This window comes from Arachis hypogaea, chromosome 3 (assembly GCF_003086295.3).
Source record: "Arachis hypogaea cultivar Tifrunner chromosome 3, arahy.Tifrunner.gnm2.J5K5, whole genome shotgun sequence".
Lineage (NCBI taxonomy): Eukaryota > Viridiplantae > Streptophyta > Magnoliopsida > Fabales > Fabaceae > Arachis > Arachis hypogaea.
Genome location: NC_092038.1, coordinates 39,280,607 through 39,294,332, shown reverse-complemented (window position 1 = coordinate 39,294,332; position 13,726 = coordinate 39,280,607). Strand labels below are relative to the sequence as shown.

The 13,726-nt window shown below is 39.9% G+C and overlaps 1 non-coding gene across 1 annotated transcript; it reads left to right on the top strand.

Moving 5' to 3' along the window:
• The first annotated feature begins 9,165 nt into the window (after nt 1-9,165).
• On the top strand, nt 9,166-9,273 carry LOC112793197 (small nucleolar RNA R71). The gene has a single exon (XR_003197903.1). It is a non-coding gene; the product is annotated as a small nucleolar RNA R71 (small nucleolar RNA).
• The last annotated feature ends 4,453 nt before the right edge of the window (nt 9,274-13,726 follow it).

Below are 13,726 nucleotides of genomic sequence, written 5' to 3'. Positions count from 1 at the left end.
ATTCAGGTCTAGAAGATAGAACGCCACACAAAAACGTGGACACTTCACCAAAAGACACCCCACAATCCAACGAAGACAAAAATTCACCAAGCTCGGGAGCCCTTAAGACGCTTCAAGATCGTTTAAAACAACTCGAGAAAGAAGTCCAACATCAACGGGAAGCTGAGAAGGACCTACAAATGGAGATAAGGCGACGCCGAGAATTGAAGGACAAACTCCTAAAATTTGAAGCCGATCTTAAAACCAAAGCGACTCGTTCCACCCACAAGGACATCTCCCACAAGGACCAAGATCCATTCAACAAGGAGATCATGAAGACCAAAATCCCAAAAGACTTTAAACTCCCGGATATGGCCTTATACGATGGCACGGCAGATCCCAGCCACCTCCTCAGTAATTTTAGAAGTCGAATGTACCTCACTAACGCCTCAGACGCAATCCGCTGCAAAGCCTTCCCAACTACCTTAATAAAAATGACGATTAAGTGGTTCGACAATCTACCCCCCAGGTCCATCTCAAGCTTCGACGACCTAGCCAAAAAGTTTCTAGCCAGAATCTCTATCCAGAAAGACAAAACCAAGCACGCCCCAAGTCTATTAGGAATCAAACAAAGAGATCGAGAAAGTCTCCGTAGCTACATGGAAAGATTCAACATGGCATGTCTAGACATACAAAGTCTACCCACGGAAGCAGCCATCATGGGCCTCATCAATGGCCTACGAGAAGGGCCTTTTAGCCAATCCATATCAAAAAAGCATCCCACATCTCTAAATGAGGTACAAGAACAAGCAGAGAAGTATATCAACATAGAGGAAAATGCTCGACTAGGAGAGATCTCAAAATCTGGATTCTCCTACTCCTCCCAAGATAAGGACAAAAAATCCAAGAAAAAAGGAGATCGACATGGGGAAAAGATAAAAAAATACCACAATTATACCCCTCTTCGGGTATCCCTTGTGGATGTCTACAGAGAAGTATGCCATACTGAAAAGATACCCCCAGCTCGACCACTCAAAAGCAAAAAAGGAGGAGGAAACCGGGCAGAATATTGTGAATATCATCGAATCTACGGACATTCCATCAATGAATATTTCGACTTAAAAAATATCATAGAGAAACTGGTAAGAGAAGGAAAGTTAAATCGGTATTTGGCAAGCCGAGCAGACGATCCCAGAAAATGAAGAAGGGATGAAGATGTCAGACAGGCAGAACGACCACCCCGTACACCTGAGAGACACGTCCACATGATACACGGAGGATTTGCAGGAGGCGGAATCTCTAAATCATCTCGCAAAATATATCTCAAAGAAGTATATCATGTTGAGGGAAGAGAGGAAACACCTGATATCCCCACAATTACTTTTACCAAGGAGGAAGCATCTGGCATCATCCCAGGACACGACGATCCAATGGTCATCACTATCGTATTGGCAAACTCAAATTTCCACCGCACACTGATAGACCAAGGAAGCTCCGCCGACATATTATTCAAAACTGCCTTCAACAAACTTGGCCTAGAAGAAAAAGAACTCAGAGCATATCCAAACAGCCTATTCAGACTGGAGGACACCCCAGTTCAACCACTTGGATACGTCTCACTACACACGACCTTCAAAAAAGGAAAACAGTCAAGAACTCACAAAATAGACTACATTGTGGTCGACGTAAGCTCAGCCTACAATTCCTTAATAGGCCAGACAACATTGAATCAGCTCAGCACAGTAGTCTCGACTCCACATCTATGCATGAAGTTCCCAACTGCAGAAGGAATAGCTACAATAAAAGTATACCAGAAGACGGCGCGCCGCTGTTACAATGAGAGTTTAAGCCTCAGAGGCAGAGGAGAAGAATTCCACACCATTGAACTCGGTGGAGCTCAGAGGCGGGAAGAACTCCGCCCACAACCCGAAGGTGAAGTAGAAAAAATCCAGATCGGAGATATCCCGGACCAAACAACTAATACCGGTAAAATCCTAAAAGGAGACATAAGAGAATCACTTGTACAGTTCTTGCGAGATAACGTTGACCTCTTTGCATGGAAGGCTGCAGACATGCCAGACATAGACCCCAAGTTAATGTGCCACAAGCTAGCAATCTACCCAAGATCTCGGCCAGTACAACAGAGACGTAGAAAGCTCGGGCCAGAATGATCCCAAGCTGTGGAAGAACAGGTACAAGCCCTACTGGAGGCAGGATTCATAAGAGAAGTCACATACCCACTATGGCTAGCCAACGTTGTCTTGGTGAAAAAATCAAATGGGAAGTGGCGGATGTGCACCGATGGTGCACGAAATTGTGATACACAATGGTTCCAACAACTTGGTACGCACAATTGTAATCTCACTCTTTTTCAAAACTTCACACAACTTACCAGCAAGTGCACTGGATTGTCCAAGTAATAAACCTTACGTGAGTAAGGGTCGATCCCACAGAGATTGTCGGCTTGAAGCAAGCTGTGGTCACCTTGTAAATCTCAGTCAGGTGGATTCAAATGGTTATGGAGTTTTAATAATTAAAAAGATAAATAAAACATAAAATAAAGGTAGAGATACTTATGTAATTCATTGGTGAGAATTTTAGATAAGTGCATAGAGATGCTTTATTCCTGTTGAATCTCTGCTTTCCTACTGCCTTCATCCAATCCTTCATACTCCTTTCCATGGCAAGCTGTATGTTGGGTTTCACCGACGTCAATGGCTACCTCCCGTCCTCTCAGCGAAAAAGATCCTCTACGATTTCCCGCATGGCTAATCAGCTGTTGGTTCTCAATCGTGTAGGAATAGGATTTACTATCCTTTTGCATCTGTTACCACGCCCTACAGTCGCGAGTTTGAAGCTCGTCACAGTCATCCCATCCCAGATCCTACTCGGAATACCACAGACAAGGTTTAGACTTTCCGGATATCAAGAATGCTGCCAATGGATTCTAGCTTATACCACGAAGACTCTAATCTTAAGGAATTGAAGGATTTGTTGTCAAGAGAGACAATCAATCATGCATGAGCCAGAAATCCAAGAGATACACGCTCATTCTAAGGTAGAATGGAAGTGGTTGTCAGGCACGCGTTCATAGGTGAGAATGATGATGAGTGTCACGGATCATCACATTCATCAGGTTGAAGTGCGAGTGAATATCTTAGAACAAGAATAAGCTTGAATTGAATAGAGAATAGTAGTTATTGCATTAATACTCGAGGAACAGTAGAAAATCCACTTCGAGTGCAGGGAGGTCAGAATCCAACAGCATCTGCAGTCCTTTGTCAGCCTCTGAATCAGATTTTTGCTCAGGTCCCTCAATTTCAGCCAGAAAATACCTGAAATCACAGAAAAATACACAAACTCTAAGTAAAGTCCAGAAATATGAATTTTGCATAAAAACTAATAAAAACATCCCAGAAAGTAGCTACATCCTACTAAAAACTACCTTAAAACAATGCCAAAAAGCGTATAAATTATCCGCTCATCACAACACCAAACTTAAATTGTTGCTTGTCCCCAAGCAACTGAAAATAAAATAGGATAAAAAGAAGAGAATATACAATGAATCCCACAGTATCAATGAAACTTAGTCCTAATTAGATGAGCGGGGCTTGTAGCTTTTTGCTTCTGAACAGTTTTGGCATCTCTCTTTTTCCTTTGAAATTCAGAATGATTGGCATCTATAGGAACTTAGAATTTTAGATAGTGTTATTGATTCTCCTAGTTCAGTATGTTGATTCTTGAACACATCTACTTTATTAGTCTTGGCGGTGACCCTAACCACTTTGTTTTCCAGTATTACCATCGGATACATAAATGCCACAGACACATAACTGGGTGAACCTTTTCAGATTGTGACTCAGCTTTGCTAAAGTCCCCAGTTAGAGGTGTCCAGAGTTCTTAAGCACACTCTTTTTCTTTGGATCACGACTTTAACCACTCAGTCTCAAGTTTTTCACTTGGACCTGCATGCCACAAGCACATGGTTAGGGATAGCTTGATTTAGCCGCTTAGGCCTGGATTTTATATTAATGCTCCAAGCCTTGGATCCTTTTTTTACCCTTGCCTTTTGGTTTTAAGGGCAATTGGCTTTTTCTGCTTGCTTTTATCTTTTTCTTTTTTTTCGCCATTTTTTTATTTTCTCTCTTTTTTTTCACTGCTTTTTCTTGCTTCAAGAATCAATTTCATGATTTTTTAGATTATCAATAACATTTCCCTTTGTTCATCATTCTTTCAAGAGCCAACAATTTTAACATTCATAAACAACAAGATCAAAAATATGCACTGTTCAAGCATTCATTTAGAAAACAAAAAGTATTGCCACCACATCAAAATAATTAAACTAGTTTCAAGATAAAATTTGAAATCCAAGTACTTCTTGTTCTTTTGTAATTAAGCACATTTTTCATGTAAGAGAGGTAAAGGATTCATGGAGTTATTCATAGCTTTAAGACATAGACACTAGACACTAATGATCATGTAGTGAAGACACAAACATAGATAGAACCTACAGCATAAAAATCGAAAACAGAAAAATAAATAGACAAGGAGATTAAGGAATGAGTCCACCTTAATGAGGGTGACGTCTTCCTCTTGAAGGTCCAATGGTGCTCTTGAGCTCCTCTATGTCTCTTCCTTGCCTTTGTTGCCCCTCCCTCATAGCTCTTTGATCTTCTATAATCTCATGGAGAATGATGGAGTGCTCTTGGTGTTCCACCCTTAATTGGTCCATGTTGTAACTTAAGCTTTCCAAAGAAGTGTTGAGTTGCTCCCAATAATTGTGTGGAGGAAATTGCATCCCTTGAGACATCTCAGGGATTTCTTGATGAGGGACTTTCTCATACTCTTGTTGAGTGCCATGAATGGGCTCTCTAGTTTGCTCCATCCTCTTCTTAGTAATCGGCTTGTCCTTTTTAATGAGGATGTCTTCCTCTATGACAATTCCAACTGAATTGTATATCGATCACCTTTTTCTTGGCCACAACTTCATAGAAGTGGTCTTGATAGACCTTTGAGATGAATCTTTCCATCTACCATGACTCGGAGGTGGAAGCTTTTGCCTTTCCTTCCTCTTTCTAGAGGTTTCTGCGGCCTTAGGTGCCATAAATAGTTATGGAAAAACAAAAAGCAATGCTTTTACCACACCAAACTTAAAATGTTTGCTTGTCCTTGAGCAAAGGAAGAAAGAAGGACGGAGAAGAAGAAGAGATGGAAGAGATGGAAGGTGTATGTGTTTTGGCCAAGGGAAGGGGAAGGTGTGTATGATGTGTGAAAATGAAGGAGTGAAGAGGGGTATTTATAGGGAAAGGGAAGGAGAGTGGCCGAAAGGTTTGGGTGGGTTTGGGAGGGAAATGGTTTTGAATTTTGAATTTGGGTGGGGATTTTTTTGGGGAAGAGTTAAGCAAGTGATTGGTGAAGGGTATTTGGGGAAGAGTGTTGTAGAAAGATGTGAAGAGAATAGAGAGTCAGTTGAGGTTGGTGGAAATCCTGTGGGGTCCACAGATCCTGAGGGGTCAAGAAATTCTCATCCCTGCTCTAATTGGGCGTTTAAAAAGCCTTAGAGTGCAATTCTGGCATTTAAACACCACTTTGCTGCCCTGTTCTGGCATTTAAACGCCAGCTTTCCTTCCTGTTCTAGCATCTGAACGCCAGTTTGTTGCCCTGTTTTGGCGTTTAAACGCCAGTCTGGTGCCCTATTCTGGCATTTAAACGCCCAGAAAGGTGCCAGATTGGGCGTTTAAACGCCCATTTTGCTATCCTTACTGGCGTTTAAATGCCAGTAAGTCCTTCCTGGAGGGTGTGCTATTTTCAATGCTGTTTTTGATTTTTTTTTCTTTATTTTTGTAATTGTTTTTGTGACTTCACATGATCATCAACCTAAAAGAAAACAAAATAATATAGATAAAATTAAAATAAAATTGGGTTGCCTCCCAATAAGCGCTTCTTTAATGTCAATAGCTTGACAGTGAGCTCTCATGGAGCGTCACAGATGATCAGAGTATGGTTGAGATCTCTCAACACCAAACTTAGAGTTTGGCTGTGGACTCCTGGTGCACGAAAATTGCACTCACACTATGTAATTCCGCACAACTAACCAGCAATTGCACTGGGTCGTCCATGTATTACCTTACGCAAGTAAGGGTCGATCCCACGGAGATTGTTGGCTTGAAGCAAGCTATGGTTATCTTATTATTCTTAGTCAGGATACCAATAGGGTTCTTTAGTTTCAATTGTAAAAAGTAAAAGAGCATGAAACGAGTAATTGTTACGCAGTAATGGAGAATGTGTTGGAGTTTTGGAGATGCTTTGTCTTCTGAATCTCTACTTTCCTACTGTCATCTTCTTCACGCATGCAAGGTTCCTTTTATGGCAAGTTGTCTGTTGGTGGATCACCGTTGTCAATGGCTACCATCCATCCTCTCAGTGAAAATGGTCCAAATGCTCTGTCACAGCACGGCTAATCATCTGTCGATTCTCGATCATGTCGGAATAGGATCCATTGATCCTTTTGCGTCTGTCACTATGCCCAACACTCGCGAGTTTGAAGCTTGTCACAGTCATTCAATCCCTGAATCCTACTCGGAATACCACAGACAAGGTTTAGACTTTCCGGATTCTCAAGGATGCTGCCAATGGATTATAGCTTATACCACGACGACTCTGATTAAGGAATCCAAGAGATACTCATTCAATCTAATATAGAACGGAGGTGGTTGTCAGTCACGCGTTCATAGGTTGAGAATGGTGATAAGTGTCACGGATCATCACTTTCTTCATATTGAAGTGCGAATGAACATCTTAGATAGAAACAAGCGTGTTTGAATAGAAAACAGAAATAATTGCATTAATTCATCGAGACGCTGCAGAGCTCCTCACCCCCAACAATGGAGTTTAGAGACTCATGACATCAGAGAATACAAAGTTCAGATCTAAAATGTCATGAGGTACAAAATAAGTCTCTAAAAGTTGTTTAAATACTAAACTAGTAACCTAGGTTTACAAAAAATGAGTAAACTAAGATAGATAGTGCAGAAATTCACTTCTGGGGCCCACTTGGTGTGTGCTGGGCTGAGACTTGAGCTTCTCACGTGCATGGGCTGTTTCTAGGGTTAAACGTCAGGTTGTAACCTGTTTCTACCGTTTAACTCCAACTTGCAACCTGTTTCTGGCGTTCAACGCTAGAATGTAACATGGAACTGGAATTAAATGCCAGTTTACGTCATTTATCTTCGAGCAAAGTATGAACTATTATATATTGCTGGAAAGCCCTGGATGTCTACTTTCCAACTCAATTGAGAGCGCGCCAATTGGATACCAGTAGCTCCAAAAAATCTATTCTGAGTGCAGGTAGGTCAGAATCCAACAACATCAGCAGCCCTTTTTCAGCCTGAATAAGATTTTTGCTCAACTCCCTTAATTTCAGCCAGAAAATACCTGAAATCATAGAAAAATACACAAGCTCATAGTAAAGTCCATAAATATTAATTTTTCCTAAAAACTAATAAAAATATACTAAAAACTAACTAAAACATACTAAAAAAATACATGAAATTACCCCCAAAAAGCGTATAAAATATACGCTCATCACCTCCCAACACCAAACTTAGAGTTTGAATGTGGGGGCTCTGTTTGTCTCTGTATACGGAGAAGCTCTTCATGCTTACTCTCCATGGTTACAGATGGAGAACCTTGAGTCTTTACTACAAGGCATTCTTCATTCACATGAAGGATCAACTCTCCTCTGTCAACATCAATTATAGCTCTTGCTGTGGCTAGGAAGGGTCTTCCAAGGATGATGGATTCATCCTCATCCCTCCTAGTATCTAGGATTATGAAATTAGCAGGGAAGTAAAGGCCTTCTACCTTCACTAGCACGTCCTCTTCTAGTCCATAAGCCTTTTTCATGGATTCATCTGCCATCTCCAATGAGAATTTGGCAGCCTGTACCTCATAGATTCCCAGTCTCTCCATTACAGAGAGGAGCATCATGTTTATCCCTAACCCCAGGTCACACAGAGCTTTTTAAAAGGTCATGGTGCCTATGGTACAGGGTATTAAGAATTTACCAGGATCCTGTTTCTTTTGAGGTAAATTTTGCTGAACCAATGTATTGAGTTCATTGGTGAGCAAGGGAGGCTCTTCCTCCCAAGTCTCATTACCAAACAGCTTGGCATTCAGCTTCATGATTGCTCCTAAATATTGGATAACTTGCCCTTTCAACAATGTCTTCATCCTCTTCAGAAGATGAATAGTTATCAGAGCTCATGAATGGTAAAAGGAGGTCCAAGGGAATCTCTATGGTCTCTGTATTAGCCTCAGATTCCTTTGGTTCCTTATTAGGGGATTCTATACTGACCATTGGACATCCCCTGAGGTCTTCCTCATTAGGATTCATGTCTTCCTCCTCCTCTAAGGTTTTGGCCATGTTGATTATATCAATGGCCTTGCACTCTCCTTTGGAATTCTCTTTTGTATTGCTTGGGAAAGTGCTAGGAGGAGTTTCAGTAACCCTTTTACTCAACTAGCCCACTTATGCCTCCAAATTTCTAATGGAGGATCTTGTTTCAGTCATGAAACTAAGAGTGGCCTTAGATAGATCAGAGACTATGTTTGCTAAGCTAGAAGGATTCTGCTCAGAATGCTCTGTCTGTTACTGAGATAATGATGGGAAAGGTTTGCTATTGCTAAACCTGTTTCTTCCACCATTGTTATTATTGAAGCTTTGCTTCTGTTGATCCTTCCATAAAAAATTTGGATGATTTTCCATGAAGGATTATAGGTGTTGCCAAAGGCTTCATCCATGTAATTCACCTCTACCATTGCAGGGTTCTCAGGATCATAAGCTTCTTCTTCAGAAGATGCTTCTTTAGTACTGTTAGATGTATTTTGCAATCCATTCAGACTCTGAGAGACCATATTGACTTGTTGGGTCAATATTTTATTCTGAGCCAGTATGGCGTTCAGAGCATCAATTTCAAGAACTCCTCTCTTTTGAGGCGTCCCATTACTCACAGGATTCCTCTCAGAGGTATACATAAACTGGTTATTTGCAACCATTTCAATAAGTTTCTGAGCTTCTGCAGGCGTTTTCTTTAGGTGAATGGATCCACCTGTAGAGTGGTCCAGTGACATCTTGGAAAATTCAGACAGACCATCATAGAATATATCTAATGTGGTCCATTCTGAAAGCATGTCAGAAGGACACTTTTTGGTCAGCTGCTTGTATCTTTTCCAAGCTTCATAGAGGGACTCACCATCTTTTTGTCTGAATGTATGAACATCAACTCTAAGCTTGCTCAGCTTTTGAGGAGGAAAGAACTTGGCTAAGAAAGTTGTGACCAGCTAATCCCAAAAGTCCAGGCTATCTCTAGATTGTGAGTCCAACCATGTTCTAGCTCTGTCTCTTACAGCAAAAGGGAAAAGCATAAGCTTGTAGACTTCAAGATAAACTCCATTGGTCTTAACAGTATCACAGATATGTAAGAACTTAGTTAAGAACTGATAAGGGTCTTCTGATGGAAGTCCATGAAACTTTCAGTTCTGTTGTAGTAGAGAAACTAATTGAGGCTTTAGCTCAAAATTGTTTGCTCCTATGTCAGGGATTGAGATGCTTCTTCCATAAAAGTTGAAAGTTGGTGTAGTAAAATCACCAAGCATCTTCCTTGCATTATTGTTTGGTTCGGCCATAATTGTTTCTTTTGCTACTTCCTTTTCAAAAAATTCAGTGAGGTCCTCTTCAGAGTTTTGTGCTTTAGCTGCTCTTAGCTTCCTCTTCAGAGTCCTTTCAGCTTCAGGATCAGCTTCAACAAGTATGTCTTTATCTTTATTCCTGCTCATATGAAAGAGAAGAAAATAAAGAAAATATGGAATCCTTTATGTCACAGTATAGAGATTCCTTGAGGTGTTAGAGGAAAATAAGAATGGAAGGATGAGGTAGGTAAGGAAGAATTCGAACACACAAAGAGAAGTGGAGTTCGAATTGACAATGGAGGAGGAATGTTAGTGTTTAAATAGAAAAAGATAAGAGAGGGGGGAGAATTTTCGAAAATAAAAAGAATAAAATTTAAAATAAATTTTTGAAAAATTGGTTGTGGTTTTGAAAAAGATAAGAAATAGTAAAACAAACAAAAAAGTCAATTAATTAGTTGAAAAAGATTTGAAAATCAATTTTGAGAAGATAAGAAGTTAGAAAAGATTTTGAAATTAATTTTGAAAAAGATATGATTTGAAAAAGATATGTTTGAAAAGATATGATTGAAATTTATTTTGAAAAAGATTTGAAAAGAAAATTAAAAAGATTTATTTTTTTTTTGAAAAAGATGTTTGAAAAGATATGATTTTGAAAAAGACTTGATTGAAAATATTTGATTTGAAAGAGATTTGATTTTGAAAAATTATGAAGATTTGAAAAAGATTTGATTTGAAAATAAAATTCCTCTCCTTGTGTCATCCTGGCGTTAAACACCCAGGAGTTGCATGTTTTGGGCGTTTAACGCCCAATTGCTGCATGGTTTGGGCGTTTAAACGCCCAGCCAGGTACCCTGGCTGGCGTTTAAACGCCAGTTTTCCTTCTTCACTGGGCATTTTGAACGCCCAGCTTTTTCTCTGTGATTCCTCTGCTTTATGTTCTTGGATCTTCATTTTGCTAAATCCTTTATTCAAGAAGATATGTTTTCAATTTTGAAAAACAACAAAATGAGTCGAAACATATAATTCTTGAATCAAAACACAAGATATATGCAAGAACATTATGAACGTCAAGATGAACACCAAGAACAATCTTGAAGATCAAGATGAACATCAAAAACTCAGTTTTCTTAATGAAAGAAAACATGGAGGACACCAAAGTTAGAACTTTCTCATGTTTGGGCCATATGAATGCAAGAATGCATATGTAGAACATCATGCAGTGCAAATCAATAAATCATGAAGATCAAACAAGGTAATTCATCAAGAACGACTTGAAGATCATCAAGAACACAATGCATGTGTTTCGAAAATTGCAAGACAATTAAAATCATGCAATTGACAACAAACTTAAAATTTGGCGCTAAATTCAAACAAGAACCATGAAATATTTTTGAGTTTTTATGATTTTATGACTTTTTTTGTATTTTTCGAAAATTGTTTTGGAAAAAACGAAAAAAAAGAAAAATTTTTGAAAGATTTTTGAAAACTTTTTTGAAAATAAAATAAAGGTTGAAACAAAAGAAGAAAATTACCTAATCTGAGCAACAAGATGAACCGTCAGTTGTCCAAACTCGAACAATCCCCGGCAACGGCGCCAAAAACTTGGTGCACGAAATTGTGATACACAATGGCGCCAACAACTTGGTATACACAATTGTAATCACACTCTTTTTCACAACTTCGCACAACTAACTAGCAAGTGCACTGGGTCATCCAAGTAATAAACCTTACATGAGTAAGGGTCAATCCCACGGAGATTGTCGGCTTGAAGCAAGCTATGGTCACCTTGTAAATCTCAGTCAGGCGGATTCAAATGGTTATGGAGTTTTAATAATTAAAAAGATAAATAAAACATAAAGTAAAGGTAGAGATACTTATGTAATTCATTGGTGAGAATTTCAGATAAGTGCATAGAGATGCTTTGCTCCTGTTGAATCTCTGCTTTCCTACTGCCTTCATCCAATCCTTCATACTCCTTTCCATGGCAAGCTGTATGTTGGGTTTCACTGGTGTCAATGGCTACCTCCCGTCCTCTCCGTGAAAAAGGTCCTCTACGGTTTCCCGCATGGCTAATCAGCTGTTGGTTCTCAATCGTGTAGCAATAGGATTTACTATCCTTTTGCATCTGTCACCACGCCCTACAGTCACGAGTTTGAAGCTCGTCACAGTCATCCCATCCCAGATCCTACTCAGAATACCACAGACAAGGTTTAGACTTTCTGGATCTCAAGAATGCTACCAATGGATTCTAGCTTATACCACGAAGACTTTAATCTCAAGGAATTGAAGGCTCTGTTGTCAGGAGAGACAATCAATCACGCATGAGCCAGGAATCCAAGAGATACACGCTCAATCTAAGGTAGAACAGAAGTGGTTGTCATGCACGCGTTCATAGGTGAGAATGATGATGAGTGTCACGGATCATCACATTCATCAGGTTGAAGTGCGAGTGAATATCTTAGAACAAGAATAAGCTTGAATTGAATAGAGAATAGTAGTAATTGCATTGGTACTTGAGGAACAGCAGAGCTCTACACCTTAATCTATGGTGTGTAGAAACTCCACCGTTGAAAATACATAAGTGATCTGGAGATCTAGGCATGGCTGAATGGCCAGCCTCCCCAAATATGAAAATATATTGTCCAGAATGTCTTTATGATCCGAAGATTCCCGGATGAAAATACAATAGTAAAAGGTCCTATTTATAATGAAACTAGCTACTAGGTTTTACAGAAATAGGTAAATGATGCAGAAATCCACTTCCGGGCCCACTTGGTGTGTACTTGGGCTGAACATTGAGCTTTACGCGTGTAGAGGTCTTCCTTGGAGTTAAACACCAGCTTTGGTGCCAGTTTGGGCGTTTAAGTCCAAATTTTATGCCAGCTCTGGCGTTTTGACGCTAGAAAAAGGCAGAGAGCTGGCGTTGTGACACCATTTTAAATCATCAAAACTCGCGCAAAGTATGAACTATTAAATATTGCTGAAAAGCTCTGGATGTCTACTTTCCAACGCAATTGAGAGCACGCCATTTGGAGTTCTGTAGCTCCATAAAATCCACTTTGAGTGTAGGAAGGTCAGAATCCAACAGCATCTGCAGTCCTTTGTCAGCCTCTGAATCAGACTTTTGCTCAGGTCCCTCAATTTCAGCCAGAAAATACCTGAAATCACAGAAAAACACATAAACTCATAGTAAATTCTAGAAATATGAATTTTGCATAAAAACTAATTATAACATCCAAAAAAGTAGCTAGATCCTACTAAAAACTACCTAAAAACAATGCCAAAAAGCGTATAAATTATCCGCTCATCAACCGACTTCATTGATCTCAACAAAGCCTGCCCAAAAGATCCTTACCCACTCCCAAGTATTGACGCTCTGGTAGATGCCTCCTCCGGATATAAATACCTCTCATTTATGGACGCATATTCGGGATACAATCAAATCCCGATGTATCCACCCGACCAAGAAAAAATATCGTTCATAACCCCAAAAGCAAACTACTGCTACATCGTCATGCCTTTTGGACTAAAAAATGCAGGAGCTACCTATCAAATATTAATGAATAAGATCTTTACGGATCACATCGGAAAAATCATGGAAGTATATGTGGACGACATGTTAATAAAGACATAGAGTGAAAAGACGCTGCTGTCCGACCTCACCCAAGTATTTGACACTATAAGAAGGTATGGCATGCGACTTAATCCTGCAAAATGCACCTTCGCAGTAGAAGCTGGCAAGTTCTCGGGTTTTATATTCACACAAAGAGAAATCGAGGCAAACCCGGATAAATTCCGGGGCATACTCGACATGAAGAGCCCGATTTCTAGCTGAATCAGCAATAAGATCTCTCCCCTTCTATGTCACTCTAAGGAAGGGAAAGAGGTTTGAATGGACAACAGAGTGCGAGCAGGCCTTCCAAGATTTCAAAAGATTCCTGGGACAGCCACCTATCCTAGCTCGGCTCGGGAAGGAAAACCACTTATATTATATCGCGCAGTAGGAAGTCAGGCAGTAGCCTCAGCACTAGTCCGAGAAGACGACAGTGGGTAACAA